The sequence below is a fragment of the Salarias fasciatus genome, chromosome 15 (genome assembly GCF_902148845.1).
Source record: "Salarias fasciatus chromosome 15, fSalaFa1.1, whole genome shotgun sequence".
Taxonomy (NCBI): Eukaryota; Metazoa; Chordata; class Actinopteri; order Blenniiformes; family Blenniidae; genus Salarias; species Salarias fasciatus.
The window spans coordinates 5,734,561-5,740,614 of record NC_043759.1 but is presented as its reverse complement, the minus strand read 5'-3'; positions in this window follow the sequence as shown (position 1 = coordinate 5,740,614).

The window sequence follows — 6,054 nt, the reverse complement described above, 5'->3', positions numbered from 1 at the left end:
AGACAATGACTTGACTGAACTGGGGCGAGACGCCATCAGATCAGGAATATTTGATTGAAACTACAAACCTTTGAGGCTCAACCAACTTGAAGTGAAAGCTTTTTATTCTCCAGGAGTCCAATTTTAATAGTATGAGTGCTGGAATCTGGACGGAAAAACAATTAATCCCAAAGTTCATCACAGTCCCTGACAGGGTCATGAAGAGATTCTGATTCAGAAACCACTGCTATAATCTGAAAGTTATAAACCGAGACTGTCACAAGTGGAAGGAGCACTCAAAAAAAACTGGAAACGACCGAGTGGAGACCCAATCAGCCTGATAACAGACAGAAAGCAGTGAAAGTCACAGACAAGCCATCTATCAAAACCAGCTGGAAGCTACTAAAGCAACGTGGGCTGGAAAATCCCAAACCTGGAAACTAAACCAAAACTGTCTAGAAACTAAACCAAAGCCGTCAAAAACCTTAAATGGATCCCAAATTTATGATGTAATTATCAAACCAGCAATTTTTTGGAATAAAACAGCTCTTTTTTTTGTCAGTGTCTTTCAATTCATGGGAATATTTGTTTTATTTTTAAGCACTTGCTAAAATAACTCTTTCATGAGGATAAAAATGATTACTTTTATTCCTCAATGTGACATATTTCATTGAAAACACCAGATGAAAGCCACCGATATGGTGCATTAAAGAAATCACACTTTATCGCTATGACAGGATGTCGGGCTCTTTTATAGAAACGTCAGTGACAGCTGTAGTTATGCAATGAAATTCAATTAAATTCAGCTTTATTAATATAGTGCCAAACACAACACAGTCACTTTTAGGCACTTCTTTTACAGAGAAAACCCAACAGTTCCACATTTTTTTTATCAACTCGTCTTGATAAGTCAATAAATTGAAAATGATAACAACAATAATAATTAAATAGATGATACAAATTTGCAATTCCCCCCCCCAAACAAACAAACAAACAAACAAACAAACAAACAAACAAACAAACAAACAAACAAACAGGTCTTTATTGGTGTTGACCGAAGTTTCAGCCATCAAATTTACTATTCTAAATTTCAATAAAACCCTTGTTAGTGCTGTAAATAACCTAAGAGCTTGTGCTGTCATGGTAAAGCGTCTTTAATGATCTCACCTGGCTGAGAGGGAAATGGGATGAGCAGCTCTGTCCTGCCTCCACAGCCACATCAGAGCTGGATCACCTGAGCGGAAGCAGGTGGGCTGATGGGAGGACTGGGGTGACCATGACATGTAGGAGGGACACCGAGGACCTCTGGTGGACAGACGCAGTGCAACAGAAACAAAGACACTGATCCTCAAGGACGGAATGGGCCAAACCAAGTGCAGCAGATGAGGGGGAGGATGCAGCTGTGATTGCAGTATATTATATACAAAGGTAAGAGCTTGGAATTAGGTTTTTCCATAGGAAAATCTTTAAACTAATTTTCTATAAATGTAGAAATATAGCTTATAGAACAGTCCAACAACAGTAGGAAACTATTGTACAACTAAATGGAATACATTCTAAACATGTACTCTAAAATTAGTCTGAAACTCGTCCAGAGGAGGCTCAAACTAGTCTGCAACCAATTCGAATCTGAAAACAAATTAATAATAAACTATTCTGAAATTACCTGAGTTAAGTGGAAACTAGTCCTAAGTTTGATATAACCAAGTCCAAAACTAGTCAGAAACTAGTCAGAGTTTGGACAATAGGCTTCAGCTAGTCTTGTATATTTTCATCTGCATTATTTTGATTGTATTGTATTCCTGCTGTTCTGCTTCTGTTGCAATGCGATGTGACTCATATATAGCAAAGAAAGTAACCTCAGAATAACCTTAGCAAGCTGAAATTACTGTATGTGTCCTGAATGTCTCAACTGTAAACCACCGCCTGAAGAGATCCGGTCAAGACCCGTCAGAAAAGGGGAACTAACAAGGTCAGAAAATAAAGAGTCGGTTCAGCCACTGTACAACTTGCCTTATATGGAATGACAGTGTGTCAATACTTCAAGCTAGTGTATATGATTGTTGTATTGATAAGGTGAGTCTGCATAAGGTGTCAGACTGAAACGGGAAGAACGTCTGGAACTGTCTGCTCCGACTGGAACTGTCTAAATTCCAAGAAAGGAGAAGTGTGACAAAACGTGTCATCCTTAATTATGCATAAACACAGTATAATATCCCCTCCCTACAACAGATCTGGGGCATTTGCCTGGGGTTCTGACTTAGGTTGGATCTCGCAGGGCAATGGACTGGGACATCCTTTATTTTTGTTTGTATTGCTAGCATTGACCTTCTCCGCGGTCGGGGATCAGTCCCAAAGCTAACATAAAAGTAGTTTATAGCTTCCTGAAAACCAGTTGAAAACTAGCACTTAACTAAAAAATACATTTCCCAGTTTGAATTGTGAGTTTTAATCGCAAAAGTTTGAGGTGTTTGTCCTCCTGATGCACACAATCGTCCACCACACTGTTTCTGTGGAGCCACTTTTCTCAACAACAGCATGAAAATAATCTTGTTTATCGAGTTAATCTAGTTTACATTTTAAAGCTGGGCTCATTTTTTCTCTCTCAGTCTGATCCGACTGACCTTAAGGGAGGAGGAGAAACAGGGACAAAGATTATTTTGGGAGGGATGCCTAGAGTCCGGGGCCCCTTGGTAAGGGCTGATCTCTGTATGACTGAAGCAGGAGTCTGGTCCGCATTGCTGGCAGTAAGTCGAACCTGTTCCCGGTGCATGTTGGACTCCGGCAGAGCTGCCCTTTGTCACTGGTTCTGTTCATAATTTTGAATGGACAGAATTTCTAGGTGCAGCCAGGGGCTGAAGGGGTCCGGTTTGGGGATGACAGGATTTATTTCCTCTCTGCTTTATGCAGATGATGCTGTTGACTCTATCAAACCAGGACCTACAAGTGTGAAGGGATGGGTTGACGATCAGCACCTCCAAATCCGAGGCCATGGTCCTCGGCCGGTAGAGGGTGGCCTGCCCCCTCCAGGTCAGTGGAGGGACCCTGGCCCAAGTGGAGGAGTTCGAAGTGTCTCCGGGTCTTGTTCATGTGTGGAGGAAGGGTGGAACGTGAGAACCCTGATGCATCAGTGAGGGAGTTTAACCAAGTTTGCCTCAAGCTGCCTGCAGACATTGTAAAGTGGGTTATTTTTTTTACCACATCCTCCGCCTTGGAGGAAGATGTTTGGACAGCCACACAACCATGGACAGTCATTACATGAGATCGTAAATTATGCACTTTTATTCATTACAGTTATGGAAATTCTAGTTACAGCTGTAAACATGAATGATATGACTTCTACAGAGTATCACAAACTACAAAATATACAGTGGATGTAAAACTCAATCATCCAAAAGGCTAAAGTTTTTTTCTGTATTTCAAGAATTCAATAAAATATTTCAATTTCATGAAAATATTGATCAATATACAGCAGTTAAGAGATGACACTGAATTAATCAGATTGAAATAAAATACAGAAAGAAAAATAATAAAGGAAACTGTTGGGAAAATTATCGGGTTCTTGTCAACACTGATAAATAAACCCCCCCCCCACAAAATCTCTCTTACATTTTAGTACCTCATACCAGGTACTTTCATGGTCCCCGCTGGTCCCTGCTTGGCTGAAGTTCCAAGCGGCCCATGAGGAGCTGAGAATGTGACGCTGGCAGATGCCGTCCACTGATTGGTCAGAGTGTGACGTCAGTAGACACACACTCACACCCAGACTCATGCCTGCCATTTTTAATACCCCCAAAAAAACAATCTAGTGATATGTTCAAAAATCAACCCGTTGACACTGAGCGCACTGCACCGGGACAGTGTACCGGGAAGCCTCCGGTGGAGGGGCTTTAGCCATTTATGGCTAACAGCGAGACAGGCGACAGACAGGTAAAAGCAGCGAGACAGGCGAGCGACGCGCAGTGGAGTGGCGTGGACTGGAACATGGCTGTGTTGGGCTGGTAAGTGTTTGCAAATTAAAACATTTTTTAATGTTACTGTAGCAGCTGGTTGTAAGCTCACAAACAACAAAGATAATTTGGGAGTAATGTTGTGGTCTCCTGTGTGTGTGCCAGCAGAGCTGGCTGATTAGCCAGCTAGCTGATTAGCCTTCGATGCTAACTCCTTTTTCTGTTCGTGTTTTGCTTTTTGCTGGAGCATTCCTGCTGGTCACCAGCATCACCACTGCTCTACTGAGGAGAAAGATGACCTAGGATGCTTCCTTCAACCAAGTGCTCCTTGGTGCACTTGGTTTTGTGGAGTGGAACAGAAGGTGTGTGTCTGGTGTGTGTGACCAATTTCCCCATTCTGTGTTTTCCTCTGTCCTGGGGGAGGTGCAAACAGTACTGTACATACTTTGGATTTGCTTGGCTCTTGGGGGAGGTGGATACTTTTCCCATCGCTTTCTCTTTTGCTTCTGCCCCTCCCGAGTGTCTCTGTTTGCTGCTAAACTTTGTCTCGTCTGCTTGACTAGAGCAATTGCTTGGCTTTGGTTTTTGAATATGTCAACAATTCAACCACTGATTTGATCAGCTGGTCTCTCAACGCAATTGATACTATCATCACATTAAAGAGCAAAGGTGCGGGGGATCCAGCTTCCTGCTCGGACGGGACTCGATCTGCTGGGTATGTGATCGACGTCTTGGGCAAGTAGAGAGGGGTAATGTGCCTAGCGCCCCTGTCCGTGGAGGATATGGAAAATGTCTGTATATTTGGATTCATGATGACAGGTCTGCTGCTGATTGGCTTGAGTTGCAGACTGAGCTTCTGGAGAGTTAAGACCGCCATAAAAGATGTCCAACGGCTAATGGTCTTTTCTAACGAATGGGAAAAAGCTGAGGTTGACTGTTTTGGTGAACTCAATCGAAAGGTGGACAGTCTGATTGGGGTTGTGGTCGATTTGAGAGTTGGATGTCATCACTGAGAGTGTTAACGTAGTTGCTGTCTGAACTTCCTCTGCTTGGTTCTTAACTTTACAAACGGCTCCTTCCACATCAAATCAAGACACCAAATGAGTGCATTCTGGCACCCATTGGAATTCAAAAAAAAAAAAAACCCAGGAAGATTCAGTGCCAAAGGACTACTGATCTATATCCTCAGTCTCTCTCTCCCAGTGCCATCTGCCTCACCTCTGGACTGCTTATGTTGAGGTCGTTTCTACGGCAACTACCATCTGTGAATTGGGACACAATTACTGGAGCACCAAAGGAGGAGACGGGCCATACTACAGACAAAAATACTGGTCTCATGAACTAAATCCTCACACTGCACCCATGACACTCCCTCCCCAACTCCACCACCTCCCGCCGTCCTTCTGCTAAAGGACAGTGGTGACCGCCTGATGCGCTGGGTAGCTGCGACGGCTGATCGGCTAAACTGAAGCAACCTGTCTTATGTCATTGCAAATTCCTTGCATGGGTAACTGTACTTGTCAATGAAAAATGAGTGATTCTAAATAAACATATTTGTGATTGTTAATAAATGCATCATGATTTCATTATGTCGATTAATACACTGGTGGGGAAAAAGTTTCTGTTTGTTGCATAAAAACTTGAGTTTCATGCCGTGTTGCCATAATGACACCACCCACGCCAAGCTGGTACTATCGAAAATTAAAAGCAACTGGGGACAAGGCCAGTCAAGGGAGGCGAAAGTGAACAGTGCAGAGTAGGGGCAAGCAGGGACTAGTGGAAAAGTACTTTAAGTCTGCAGCCTCGTATGCTTCTAAAGCTAAAACTGCTGTCTGAGATGATCCATGAATCCAAAACCCGAATCTGTTACCAGTTCTACTCCATCACTCCCAGAAACCAGGACATTGGTCAGAACCTGGATAAGAAGTTTGACAAATATTACTGCCTCTTTTAGCATCAGTATGGGGAAGCGTTGGACTCGTTACGAACGTCTCTCTCATGTCGCCTAATGTGGATACTGAGTGCCGACGGGGCCGCCACCGAAGAAGATGTCCGAGGCGAAGACAGTCTCACTGGTTGTCATGGAGAAAAGATTTTCACATGAAACCTGATACCATCTCCTCTG